The following is a 15,416-nucleotide window of genomic DNA, read 5'->3' on the forward strand; positions in this document are numbered from 1 at the left end:
TGTTTGTCTCTGAAAAAGTTATATCAACAATAACTTTTAATGTAATGAAGAAAACATTGTTTCCTTGTAAAGTTTTACAGCCTAGTTTTTCCACTCCACCACCCTCAGTAATTAGAAATAGTTCATTGCAGATCTTTAGTTAAATGCATTACACTGTCAATTAAATATCAAAAATAATGTGGAGTAATTATTTTTCACAGCATCCAAAGCAATTAGCAATCTGGTGGCTTATAACATTTCAGAGGTTCAAAATAGAACATTTCATAGGACTAAGAAAAGTAACATTAAGAAAGTTTGCATTAACGGATTGATGAGTTATTACTCTAAATGACAAAATACTCAAGTGAAATGGACCTGAACAATGTAAATTGGAAATTATTTTTAAAAAACTTTCATAAAAATTAAGTCTAAGATACTCAATGGAATGGCCTTTTAAATAAGACTGGCAATCTTATATGAGTGAATCATTCATCTGAGGTGCAGGAAAATGGGGAGGGGAGCTTCAAAACAATTGTGTGAATGAGCAACAAATTATTAATGTTTGCCCTTTCAAACACATTGCTTGAGATTTTATTTGAAAACTCTGATCTGTGTAATGCAAAATCTGCATACCCAACTAATTTGCATTCCACAGAAAGTAAATATTTCCACATTCCTGGTACACAGTATCTTGGTTAGTCATCAGTTTTTAACTACATTTCTTGAAGTGTACTAACAGTAAATGAAAATGAGTATCTTTATTCAAAAGCAGGGAGTGAAATGATACATAATGACCAAAACAGTTTATTCAAGTACAAACAAATGTTCTACTTGTAAGTCATTTGGCAATTAAAAAAAAAAAATTAACTCCATAATTAAATATATCACTTTAGTGCTTATAATAAAATGTTGAATTCATGCATGAATAAAAAGCATAATAAAGTGGCCCACAAAAATTATATCATCAGTACACATTCTGGGATATGTTTTTAAAAGCAGTCGACTTCTTATTTCCTATTCAGTTTCTGAGATTAAATAATGCAGTTTAATTTCATTTGCAGCTTTCTCTTGTGATGGTGGTGGTCATAGCTATATTCCTCCTTATTCAGTCAACATTAATCCTTAAGTATTTCTTGAGCCTCTACTATACTGTAGGTACTGAAGTAGGCATGGAAAAGCCCTAAGAGGAAGATTACTTTCATTTTTGATTTGAGTCAGATTCAATGCAATATTCTCGAGAATTTTAAAATCCAAGCATAACTAGGATCTTCCTGACTCCCTAATTTTTGAATTTGTGAACTTATATGCTCAACTCCAAGGTGACTGCCCGCCCCTTTTGATCTTAGACATCCTCCCTGAAGTTTGCTTGTGCAAACCATCTTTCTGAACTGTTTTGTTGAACAAGTCATCGTGACAGGGCTATTAAACTTTGGACTACACCTGCTGATGTAGTATAATAAAACGTCAGCTGCGTTCTAGTTTTTTTTTTGCATGGAACAGATATTATCTTAATTCTAGGATGATTAAGTCGGTTAAATAATTCAACCAGTTAAATACATACTCTTTTTCCCTAAATAATCATCATCGAATATTTACCATGGACACTGTCCTGTCTGTTGTGGGAAAACAGAAAAGAAACATGATACATGGCTATGGTCTGGAAGACTGGAAAGCTTCTCTTTGAACTTGGACATATTCATAGGAATATTCACAAAGAAAGTGAAATGTGTGAAATGACCAGAGCAATCTAACTAGACAGCATCACTTCACCTTTTTATCATATGAATGAAGAATGCATGAGATTATAAGAAAGGCCTCTGATGGTTACATTACTACATCTGGACACTCACATCATCTTATAAGAGAAAAGCTTTTGTCTAATGACGTGCTTAGTATAATGTGCATCCACCCACTTTACCAGCTACTTTTGAGTCGAAGAATCATATCTGAAAGAAACCAATGTTTCAGTGGCCCCCAAGGAAGCAGCACAGGTGCAGGTGAGTTGAAAGAGAGGGAGACAGGGAAGAAAGGAGAGGTCCACTGTCTCATCCTGTAAATTCCTGTGGGTAAGAGACTGTGATAGTTGCTAAAGATAATATCTTCTTCTCTATTATCACAAAACACTCAGACTTTAGCTTACACTTCACAACGATCTTTTTGCCAACATGGATGACAAAGTAGAGATTCCAGAAATAGTTTAGGTTATAGATTTGAGATAACGGAAGGGTTAATAATGGTGATTGCTGAGCCTCTGAAGACCAGTATTCTTCCTACACAGGTCTGGAGTGCACACCATATTCTGAGGTGTAAGAATATACTGTCAGTCAGAAGGGTGGGCAAATTATGAGCATTTATAATTAACCCTAATGCACTTTAAACTGTAAGTATCACTAGTAATATATCAGAATGGAAAAGTGGTCATTAAGTATTCATGTCAATTACCATCTAACCATTGAACCAAGCTAATATGAGATGCAGCAATGAGCAGCTTATATAATTATCACAGGAAATTGAGATTTAACTAAGCTTAATTTTTAATATGCTACCCCTAGGAGATATTTAACTTAATAAAGAGAAACACAGTGCATTCTCTGTGAACTAAATTGACAACAAATTAAAATTAGGAAGAAAAAAATGCAGGGCAATTGGGTGTATGTCACAGAGAATAATTACTTTTAATTCAGAAACATTTAGCAAACCCTTCCTTTGTGCCAGACAGTGTGCTTGGGACTATTGGTCAAGGGATTAAAGCGATCTGGAGTTCCAGGTAGAGGGAAACTGACAAGTCAATCAACTTATGATAGCAGTGCAATGAGTACTATGAAGACCTTGAGAACAGACATTTGACTTAATATCAGCTGAAGGAGACCATTGATTTTGGACAACTCTCCAAAGAAAATACAACTACAGATAACTTACATGAAAATTAAAATTCTTACTACTCCAAAGGCTGCCACAACCAGCTTTGCTACACAACGCTAGGGGGCCTCCTTCCCATTGTAATCCATGTAAATGGCACTGCGCTCCAAGGGGTGCGCTCCACGTAACCGCCATGTGAGTGGTGTTCCTGCAGCTACGCTGCCTGGCGGAAAGAAGGGCCAGACAATTTCTCCAGGAGAGCTTATTAAAATTACCTTACTGAACCCCAAAACTAATGTAATTCAGCTAGTGGGAAGCAGCCGCATGGCAGAGGGTGATCAGCTCGGTGCTTTGGATGGGATAAGGAGGGTGGGAGGGAGACACAGAGGGAGGGGATATGGGGATATATGTATATGTATAGCTGATTCACTTTGTTATACAGCAGAAACTAACACACCATTGTAAAGCAATAATACTCCAATAAAGATGTTAAAAAAAAAAAACATTTTTTTCTCATAGATAGAAAAAAAGCGCAGCTGCCTGCCTCTACCTTGCCTGTCTACCTCCTCAACTCTCTCCTTCCTAAAACATTGCCCACTCCCTGCCATATCCAGGAGAGTATAGTTAAGGGCCTAGTCAAGTCCTTCCCTCTTCACCACATACATGTAACTGAGAAAGTCTCCCCCACCTCCTCATGTACACAACCATCCTCAAATTGGAAACTTGAGGATAGTCCTTGTCTTAAAGAATTTGAAAGGATCTTTCAAATGAAAATTTTAGAGATTTGACTATATAGTTCCTTAGCTAAGTGTCCTTAAGAAATATGTCTCAACAGTTGAACACTTTCCTCACCCCACCAGAATAAACCTGAAGATCAATCTCCATTGTGAAAGAAACAACTTGCAAATAAGAGAAGGAAGGGACAGTTAAGAACATGCTTCCCTTCCTCAGGGGGCTGCAATATCTCTGAGAATTAATGTTTGTTTTTTGAAAAGGTGTGTGTGTGTGTGTGTGTGTGTGTGTGTGTGTGTGTGTGCGCTCCAAGAGTACTCCTTAGACCCTCAGAAGACTATAACATACATGCCTAAAAGTCACACCAACTGCTACACTGGATGCCTCCGTGGATGTTTTGAAGTGCTCACACACCAACTGTGAATTGTCCTTGGAGACATGGAGTCCTAACAACCATCAAGAACTGCCTGCTGGGAAGTCTTCAGACCAGGTAGTCTTTACACGAGGTAACTATTTATTAAATTTACTGTTATGAAATGGAAGTATGTCCTGAGGGCCTTCTGATTTCTATGAGAAGGGTGTGAGGTTTCCCAAATGCACAGAGAGGTTCGTAGCTGCCTTCTAAGATGTGGAACACTAACTGATATAGAGCCCAATAAATAACTGTTGACAATAAAATAAATGAGAAAATAAAGAAGAGCTCTTCCCTTTTGAGTAAAGTTAAGAAATAGGAACCACCATAAGGTGACTCATAGAGAAGGTTTAAATTCTTAAGTGCTTTTTTGCTTGGACTATAGGAAAGATATATTTAGTACATAGTTTTCTTTTTAAAAACTCTCCCTCTACCTTGCAATTCCTTTTAGAAGCACCCGTCTTTCTGTGAAGTCTTACAAGTTACTCTAGCCTTGTGAGGAAGCCTGGGGGTGAATAAAGAAATGGCACAGAAAAGGTAGGGGGCTCCTATTCCCCCTCTGTTGGGGCAGTGCAGAGAGAAGGGTTTTGAAGAGACAGTCTTGGTAGCAGTATGAGCCATAACACTGAGGTCATTAGAAAAGGAGGAAGGGGCAGCTTCCAGGTCAGCAACCTTGGGAAAACTATAATAGCAGGGACTACTCCAGCTTTTTTTTTTTTTTTTTTTTTTGGCTGCGTTGGGTCTTCATTGCTGCATGCGGGCTTTCTCTAGTTGTGCTGAGCGGGGGCTACTCTTCGTTGCGGTGTGCGCGCTTCTCATTGCGGTGGCTTCTCTTGTTGCGGAGCACGGGCTCTAGGTGTGCGGGCTTCAGTAGTTGTGGCATGTGGGCTCAGTAGTTGTGGCTCGCGGGCTCTAGAGCGCAGGCTCAGGAGTTGTGGCGCACGGGCTTAGTTGCTCCGTGGCATGTGGATCTTTCTGGACCAGGGCTCGAACCCGTGTCTCCTACATTGGCAGGCGGATTCTTAACCACTGCACCACCAAGGAAGCCCTACTCCAGTCTTAATACAGACGCAGATGAAGGGAAGGCCACACACACATTTCCACACCAGAGATGGAGGAGCTCTTCTTTAGTGATGGCTAAAGAAGCCTCTTCATGAGAGTGTGGTAGTCACTCAACCCTTAGCACATAGGTTGGGCCAATCTTTGAGACATCAAAGGTGAAGTGTGAGGGACTTCTAGTTTAAACACTGACATGTAAAGAGTGTGGAAACCATCACTCCCATCCTTACAAAAAGATAAACCTGAACAAACTGAAAATTAATGATATTTCTTGGAACCATCAGAGAATGAAGTTGTAATAAAAAACTACTACCCCCAAATATGGAGAGACAGATGCCTACAGAGATGCATGGCCAATTTCAGAATACATGCAGAGAAGCTGCTAGAACCATAAACTGGTGTAAGCACACAGTAATTTTGATGTATTATTGGAGGCACAATATGGCCTAGTTTGAGAAGGAGAACTTCCTGGAGGCTGCATTCTTAGTGGAGGTCCCAGAGTTTCCTGGGTCTCACCACCAGGAAGCTGACCTAGATCTCATGATGAACAGCTCAGAAAGGTGGCACTGTGGCACTACTAGGGAGGAGGGAAGAGTAACCATCATGAAATGCCCTAGAACACTCTTATACAAAGACCCATTCTTCAGGGAAAATATCTTAGCAGAGTCATATTAACCTACCTGAGTGAAGGGCACTGTTCCCACTCCAGGTATTTCTAGGCTTCCTGCCTCACCTAAGGTGGGGAGGGAAGCTAAGAAACACCCGTGAAGGCCACAGCCCAGGAACACAGGCCCACTAAAAGACTTGGAGATTTAATCATACAAATGTAGAATACTTTCCTTCTACTCTACATTCCCACCATGCCAAAAGGGCTCCAGGATAATAATAGCAGATTATAACTGAAAACACTGCAAGATACAAACTCTCTTGGAGGAGGAGCACTTAGGGAAGGCTCAAAGTCAACAGAACAAACACAAGGATGCTAGAAGGATTTGAAGCATCTGGTAGTGATAGCAAACATTAAATACAGCCCTATTTCTAGCCAGAATAATAGAAACTCACTTAATGTGTGTTTACTTCAGTTTCTATTACTTAATACAACATATGTGACTTTCAACAAGAAAAAAAATTAGAAAACATACTAAAAAGCAAGAAAAAAGTCTGAAAAGACATAAGAAAGCATCAGAACCAGATTCAGATATGAAAGATACTGGAATTACCAGATAGGGAAATTTAAATAACTATAATTAATGTATTAAGAGTTGTAACGGAAAAAGTAGACAACATACAAGAACAGATGGGTGGGGTAAGCAGAAAGATGGAAACTCCAAGAAAGAAAAAAAGGGAAATGATAGAAATCAAAACACTGGAACAGAAATGAAGAATGTGTCTGACAGGCTCATCAACAGACTGGAAATGGCCAAGAGAAGCATCAATGAGCTCGACGAGAGAACAGTAGAAACTTCCCAAGAGAGATGCAAAGAGCATGAAGAATGGGGGAAAAAAAAAAAAAGACCAGAACATCCAAGAACTGAGGGATTATTTCAAAAGATGTAACACAGGCATAATCGGAATACCAGAAGAAGAAATAAAGATAACAAAGCTGAAGAAATATTTGCAGGCTACAAGGTTGATATACAAAAGTCAACTGCTTTCCTATATACCTGAGGGCCTATATACTGTCAGTGAACAACTGGAATTTGTACAAATCAATACCATTTTCAATAGCACCAAAAGAAATATTTAGGTATAAATCTAACATAATATTTAAAGAATCTTTGTGGAAAACTACAATATCTTGATTGTAAAAATCAGAGAACATCTAAATAAATGCCAATAAATTCTGTGTTCATGGATGGGAAGACTCAATATTGTTAAGATGTCAATTCTTCCTAACTTGAGCTATAGCACAATCCCAATCAAAATTCCAATAAGCTGTTTTGTAGACATTGACAAACTTATTCTGAAGCTTATATGGAGAGGCAAAACACCTAAAATAGCCAAGGCAATAGCGAAGAAGAACAAAGCTGAAGGATTCACACTACCCAGCTTCAAAACTTACCATAAAGTTACAGTAATCAGGTCAGAGTGATATTGGCAAAAGAATGAACATATAAAACAATGAAACAGAATAGAGAGTCCAAAAACAAACTCAAACAAACTCATAATTATTATTAATTCATCTATCAAAAAGAGCAAAGGCAACGCAATGGAGAAAAAAATCGTTTTTTCAATGAATGGTTCTGGAAGAACTGGACATCCACATGAAAAAAATCAAATCTAGGCACAGAACCTTACACATTTCACAAAAAATAATTCGAAATGGATCATAGACCTAATTTAAATAAAAACTATAAAACTTCTAGACGAAAACAAAGGTGAAAATATGAGTGACTTTGGCTTCAGCACTGAAGTGTTAGATAAAACACTAAAATCATGATCCATGAAAGAAAAACTGATGTTAGAATTTATTAAAATTATAAACTTCTATTCTCTGAAAGACTTAAGAGAATGAAAACTCAAGTCATAAACTTAGAGAAAATATTTGAAAACTGCTTATCAGATAAAGGACTTGTATCCAAAATATACAAAGAGCTCTTAAAAATTAATAACAAGAAAACAAACAACCCAGTAAAAAATGGCCAAATTATCTGAACAGACACCTCACCAAGAGGATATACAGATGGCAGATAAGCATATGAAACATGGTCACCATCATATGTCATTAGAGAACTGCAAATTAAAACAATGAGATACCACTACATATCTATTAGGATGGCTTGAACCCAACTGATAACACCAAATGCTGGCCAAGGATGCAAAGCAACAGCAACTCTCATTCATTGTTGGTGGGAGTGCAAAATGGTGCAGCCACTTTGGTACTTTCTTGCAAAACTAAATATTACCATACAATCAAACAATTGCACTTGTAGCTATTTATCCAACTGATTTGAGAATTTATGTTTCCACAAAAACCTATACACAAGTTTTTCTAGTAGCTTCATTCATAATTGCTAAAAGCTGGAAGTAACTAATATATCCTTCAGTCAGTGACTAGATCAACAAATTGTGGTACATTCATATAATGGTACATTATTCAGAAATAAAAAGAAATGAGCTATTAAGCCATAAAAAGATTCATAAATGAATCTTAAAAGCATATTGCCATGTTAAAGAAGCCAGTCTGAAAAGGGCTACTTTATGTGTGATTCCAGTTATATGACATTCTGGAAAAGACAAAACTATAGGAACAGTAAAATAATCAGTGACAGGGCACTGAAACTATTCTGTATGACACGGTAACAGATTGTGGGATTGTGACAGTCTATAGAATTTCACAGCACAAAGTGTAAACTTGAAAATGGATGCAAATTAAAACATGTCATTTAAAAGGTTGGGGGCTTCCCTGGTGGCGCAGTGGTTGAGAATCTGCCTGCCAATGCAGGGCACACGGGTTCGAGCCCTGGGCTGGGAAGATCCCACATGCCGCGGAGCAACTAGGCCCGTGAGCCACAACTACTGAGCCTGTGCGTCTGGAGCCTGTGCTCCGCAACAAGAGAGGCCGCGACAGTGAGAGGCCCGCGCACCGCGATGAAGAGCGGCGCCCACTTGCCACAACTAGAGAAAGCCCTCGCCCAGAAACGAAGACCCAACACAGCCATAAATAAAATAAATAAACAAACAAACAAAAAAAGAAGTCTGCCTTTGAAAGAAAAAAAAGGTTGGGAGATCCCAAGATGGAATGTGAAAAATACAGTCTAAATACGTGACAAACATACGAAAGGACCTCACCGAAGAGCATGAGGGAAAATGTGCTGACCTAAGAACTTTAGAAATAGTGGAATCTGTTGGATTAAAGTTAAAAAATATTGTACATCAGCACTGTGCTCTAGTTCATATAATTGTTCCCCACGGAAGTACGAGTTGACAATTCTGACACAGCTTGACAGGTATGCTGGGATTGAACAGCTAAGTAAGTGGTTGGCAAGCAAGGAGGGCGAGGTTTCTCAGTGTTGGAGTGGGAGGTTACAGATAAACAGGGGGAGAGCCCGTGCCCGGCAACAAGAGAAGCCACTGCAATGAGACGACCGCACACCGCAGTGAACAGGAGCCCCTGCTCGACGCAACTAGAGAAAGCCCGCGTGCAGCAACGAAGCAACGAAAAATAAATAAATAAATAAATAAATTTTTAAAAATGAAGAAAAAGGCCATACGGTTTCTAATATTTCATTGTTTAAACTTGCCATCTTCATTTCTTTAAGTTCTTAAATAACCAGTAATAATCATGGTAAGTATAAGATTTGTAAGCAAAAATTTTTAATATTAAACAGATGGAAGCCTCTTTGTGGATTTCCTTTCATATATGAGGTAAATTGAACATACAGTGTCCATAATACAGTAGAATTTACTTATGTTTAACATTAAAATGATTGCATATGACCTAATCAGAATTACATTTAAGTGTCAAAAATACAATGAGTATGCTATTGTATACTCAGTCTTATTTTTATCTTGGACACTTGACCTGACTAATAATTCACATATCGACTACCAAGATTTTTTTTTTAATAGTACACTTATTTGCCACAAACTAACCTTTGCCCCTCCCAGAAATTACTTGTCCTTAAATATTCAGTAATATCTGGGTTTTAAATATCACAGTTTAATTGTTTACAAAGCGATATCAAAAATTCAAAGTGTGAAAAGGTATGCCGCATGGTGTTAGAGATGCAAACATCGGTATGATCTCATGTTTACCTTAATTGCACATAGAAATATTTACAAACATGTGCATATACACGGATTACTACATATACATATATCTCCCTGCTCTATCAGTTGAGAGGGCCTAGAAGCAATGAATATCCCTAGTGCCCAGATTTTGCTTTCTAATACTATTCTCCAATAAAAGGGCTGCTTTGGGAGCAATGGCTGATTCTAGGACGGACACAGGAAATATACAAGATAAGCCTGGAGCCGTATGCAGTGCCAGAAAGTGAGGAAATGCTGAGAAACAAAACAAAACCAACCAACCAAGCAACCAACCAAACACAATTATGGGTTTGCCAAAGGGACACAGGAGCCAAACAAAATACCTCCCAATGGCCAAAGCTAGAATCAGATTATAACCCAAAGCATACGTGAACTATCTATGAGTTTTTATTGATATTAATAAACGATTGAATAAGGAAATACATGAAGAAGAGACAAACCTCTCATGTGGAATTCTAAATAATTTATGTAGGTAGTCCACCCTCAAAGGCTGAGGAGGAACATAATTCCCCACTCCATTGCAGACTGTATATAGTAACTTCCTTCCAAAGAGTACAATATGGAAAGATGGAAAAGATGAGTAACTTCACAGGGGAGAAAACTGACGGACTGCACCTTAGGCGGGTTATTAAGGGCAACATCAACGGTGATGTCATATTGATAGTACGTATCCTTTTAAGATATGATGACAATGGTACTTTACCTCTGGGGGCTTCCTCTCCAAAACCTATAACCCCAGTCTAACAATCAGAAAAATCTCAATTAAGGAATCTTCTACATAATATCTGACCAGTAATCCTCAGAACTGTTCAGGTCATCAAACAAGGCAAGTCTGGGAAACTGCCACAGCCAAGAGAAGGCTAAGGAGACATGAGGATTAAATGTAATGTATCTTGAACGGGATGCTGGAAAAGTGACATTAGGAAGAAATGAAGGGAATCCGAATAACGTACAGACTTTAATTAATTTTAATGTATTAGTATTGGTTCATAAATTGGAACAAATGTGCCAATCTAATACAGGATGTTAATAGGTAAAACTGCACACAGGGTATATGGGAACTCTTTGCATTATGTCACAGTTTTTCTGTAAATCTAAAAGTGATATAAAATTGAAAAGTTTATTTTAAAAAATAAAATGTGGATTTTATTTTTCAGGTCTGTGAAAACTACAATTTATTTCACCATACAGTTCTAATCAATAACCAGTAGGAAAGTGCACATTTCCAAAGACTAATGATTTAATTAGTCCAACAAATTGTTCTAAATTACATGGTTCGGATGCTTATTACAGAGAAAGGCTGTAGATGAAGTTAGAAATTTTGACGGGAGTTATTTTTACCTTCTTAGGAGAAATAAATAAATAACTACAAGAGAATGGCAGAAGAGTATGTACTACTTGTTTGGGATTCAAAAGTGACCACATTGATTTTACCCAAATTTCCAAACAAAATAATCACCACTGGGTTGAAAATAGGCTAACTTCCAGCCTCATCTCTCTAGAAATGAGGGAACTTAGTGAAAGAGTGAAATTCATAAAATTGAGTGCAATGCCTTTGAAGTACACATTTTGCTATGTGCATCAGACATATCCACTTCCTCAAGAATTCTGTTTACCAAGAGCATGAAAGTGAGATCGTATAAGAATGAAAAACAAAACAACAAAAAAGGAACTCTGGGTTTCTTGAGTAGCTTTGTGAACACATTTAAAGGTGTTTGAATAAAATATGGGTTTCCAAAAGTTTTCCAGTGTGAAAACATTTTTTTTAATCTATCTTTTTATCATAAAAATTTAGCAAACCACTGACTTAATACTAAGTATATTTTAAGTATATATTTATTGAGAAAAGACATTGCCATGTGAATTTTTTCTGATTGTAGTAACTTCGTAATCCATTCCAGAGATTTATATTTTACATCTTGAAAGTCATTGAAATGTCTAGGTGTTTTGCTTAAAATTTTCAAATATATAGTTTTTACCATCCTCATTGGGCCTGAAAATATAGCTTCCAGGAATACTGGTTTCTTTTCTAATTCTCTTGGTCTTTGAGCTGATTTCAAGATGATTGTGTCACACATTACTCAAGGGAACTTTCTGAAAGGCATATGCATTTGTAACAAGTAGCTGGTACTGAACATTTCACATCAACTATTTTAAACATTTTCTCCCTTAAAACCAAAATACGTCATTTAATGTCAATGACATTCTGCACGGCTAACATATGAAAAATATATGAGAATATAAATACAGAGATGCCTGGATTTCTAGGTTTATTTTGGGGACTTTTATCATTTATGTAAAGGTAGTAAAAATTTCATAAACAGTTTCCTTGTTTTGTCCACACTGTGGGACTGTGGACCTCTATGCCTTCCTTTTCCTACATTACCAGCTGAAATTTCTATTCAATTTTTATAATCAAAGAGAGAGTTTATCTTTTTGACACTGTAACTGTTTGAAAAGAGCTGCATGTTTCTCTCTTTACATGGGCAATTAGGGAACTAGAAGACAACTTTAACAGTATAATTTAATATTTTCTGATGTTTCTAGTATATTTTTTATGTACTTAGTGTAACCCTGATCACTTGTTAAGGTTTGAACCTCATTAATGCTCAGGGTAACACTAAGTATGTAAAATGTATACTAGAAACATCAGAAAATATTAAATTATACTATTAGTTGTCTTCTAGTTCCCTAAATGCCTACATTTTTACCTGATGTTCCAAATATATCTTTGCAGCTCATTCAAACTTCTTTTGCAAGTTATAAAGGTACATTCAGAAAAACAGATTTTTAGTTGCAGGTATATACCAAGAATCGGTAAACTTAGTGCTCACTCACAATGAACGTCCTTCTTCCCTTTCTATCTAGTCTCCAATTGTGATACTTATATAAAATGAAGAGGGACTTCCCCGGTAGCGCAGTGGTTAAGAATCCACCTGCCAATGCAGGGGACACGGGTTCGAGCCCTGGTCTAGGAAGATCCCACATGCCGCGGAGCAACTAAGCCCGTGCGCCACAACTCCTGAGCCTGCGCCCTAGAGCCCACGTGCCACAGCTATTGAAGCCCACACGCCAAGAGGCCGTGCTCCGCAGCAAGAGAAGCCACTGCAATGAGAAGACCACACACTGCAATGAAGAGGAGCCCCTGCTTGACGCAACTTGAGAAAGCCCGCGTGCAGCAATGAAGCAACCAAAAATAAATAAACAAACAAATAATTATTTTTAAATGAAGAAAAAAGGCCATACGGTTCTAATATTTCATTGTTTAAACTTGCCATCTTCATTTCTTTAAGTTCTTAAATAACCAGTAATAATCATGGTAAGTATAAGATTTGTAAGCAAAAATTTTTAATATTAAACAGATGGAAGCCTCTTTGTGGATTTCCTTTCATATATGAGGTTAATTGAACATACGGTGTCCATAATACAGTAGAATTTATTTATTTTTAACATTAAAATTATTGCACGTGACCTAATCAGAATTACATTTCAGTGTCAAAAATACAATAAGTATGCTATTGTATACTCAGTCTTATTTTTATCTTGGACACTTGACCTGACTAATAATTCACATATCGACTACCAAGATTTTTTTTTTAATAGTACACTTATTTGCCACAAACTAATCTTTGCCACTCCCAGAAATGACTTGTCCTTAAATATTCAGTAATATCTGGGTTTTAAATATCACAGTTTAATTGATTATAAAGTGATATCCAAAATTCAAAGTGTGAAAAGGTATATTAACTTTTAATAAATCACTTTTGAATTTTTTTTCTGAGAAGCTGATCCTTGTAAGCCTCCTTGTAGTCTCCTTTTCTGTGTTCATCTCCCTGCGATGTCTCTTCTCAGCTCTCCTAGTTTTGTCATCAGTCTACACTAGACTACTTCAGCGGTAACCCTGCGATATCTTGCCTGGTTCCTTACCTGCTTCCCCGTCTATGAGAACTTGGCGGTTTATTTACTCCACCATCAGAGAGTCTTTTGCATTTCATTATTATTTGTTCATTGTCTGCCTCTCTACCTGTGTTGAGGGTAGTCTGAGAAAGCGGTGAGCGTGTCTTCAAATGAGTCTCTTGTATCTTCAGGACCAAAACCAAATCATAGCGCAAAGCAGATACTCAGTAATGTTAGATGAATATTAAAATAGGAAGAAGAAATGCAGGTTGTCAAAATAAAGAAAATATTTTCCATATGTTAATGAAAAGCAAAAACATTACTCAATGCTGAGCCATCTTTTCATACTGTCCACATACATTATGTATAAGAATGCCATAGAGACTTCCCAGCTGGCACAGTGGTTAAGAATCCGCCTGCCAATGCAGGGGACTCTTGTTCGAGCCCTGGTCCGGGAAGATCCCACATGCCACGGAGCAACTAAGCCTGTGCACCACAACTACTGAGCCTGTGCTCTAGAGCCCGCAAGCCGCAACTACTGAAGCCTACACACCTAGAGCCCGTGCTCCGCAACAAGAGAAGCCACCGCAATGAGAAGCCCACGCACCGCAAGGAAGAGTATCCCCTGATCGCCGCAACTAGAGAAAGCCTGCGCACAGCAATGAAGACCCAACGCAGCCAAAAGTAAAAAGAAAAAAAAAGAATGCCATAAAAATGTAAGTTAGAATTAAAGTCATAAAGAGAGGTCATTTTGTCAGGATATGACAAAAACTACAAACTACTTTTATGACAAATAGGAAGTTGGCACCAAACCAGAGAATATAAGATAGAGAAAACTATTCAACAGTTCATTCTCAAAGGGAAAAATTAAAACTTCATTTGAATGCATCAAAAAATTATGTCTATTATATATAGAATGGATAAACAACAAGGTCCTACTGTATAGCACAAGGAACTATATTCAATACCCTGTGATAAAGCATAATGGAAAAGAATATGAAGAAGAAGGTATGTATATGTATAGCTGAATCACTTTGCTGTACAGCAGAAATTAACACAACACTGTAAATAAACTATACTTGAATAAAATACATTTAAAAAGATATGAGCTTCTGCAGAGTTCTAATGCCACTAATTTCACCACAAAAGAGAAAAGAACATGCATGTATATACATAAGCAAATGTGTAATTTGGAACGGATTCCATGAGAGCTAAACTTGGATATGTGAATAGTAAGTTTTAAAACAGAATCTGGGAAGATCCATCTGAAGATAAATTTGACATTTAAAATGTATCCTAAAAAAAAAATAAAAAATAAAAAAAAAAAAATAAAATGTATCCTGCTCCACCGTGGGAAATAAAAATGTTGCACTGATCATAAAAGAAGAAGGAAACTTTGCTTTTGACACAATAAAATGAAAAGGGACTTTGGTTGACTTTATATCCCTCCATAGATTGCTTGTGTGATGACAAGCAAGGAGTATTGACCCCAAGAACATTTTTTTTTTTCCCAGAATAGGAAATAGAAAGTTCTAATATGACACTATGTCCTGCTGCCAGATTCCTGACCACACACTTTTCTGTAACATTTAATAGATCCTCTACAACACGCTAAATAGTTTCTTAAAATTTAATTCACAATGCACAAGAAATGTCTGAAGCTTTAAACAATACCTTAAAAGGAACAAGGTCACTGTAGCCAAAG

The 15,416-nt window shown here is 37.2% G+C and overlaps 1 protein-coding gene across 1 annotated transcript in view; it reads right to left on the reverse strand.

Annotated features, from left to right (window-relative positions):
• Positions 1–15,416, reverse strand: part of MARCHF1 (membrane associated ring-CH-type finger 1) — a 472,347-nt gene that overhangs the window by 333,032 nt on the left and 123,899 nt on the right. The window lies entirely within an intron of this gene.

Source organism: Eschrichtius robustus, chromosome 4, assembly GCF_028021215.1.
Source record: "Eschrichtius robustus isolate mEscRob2 chromosome 4, mEscRob2.pri, whole genome shotgun sequence".
Lineage (NCBI taxonomy): Eukaryota > Metazoa > Chordata > Mammalia > Artiodactyla > Eschrichtiidae > Eschrichtius > Eschrichtius robustus.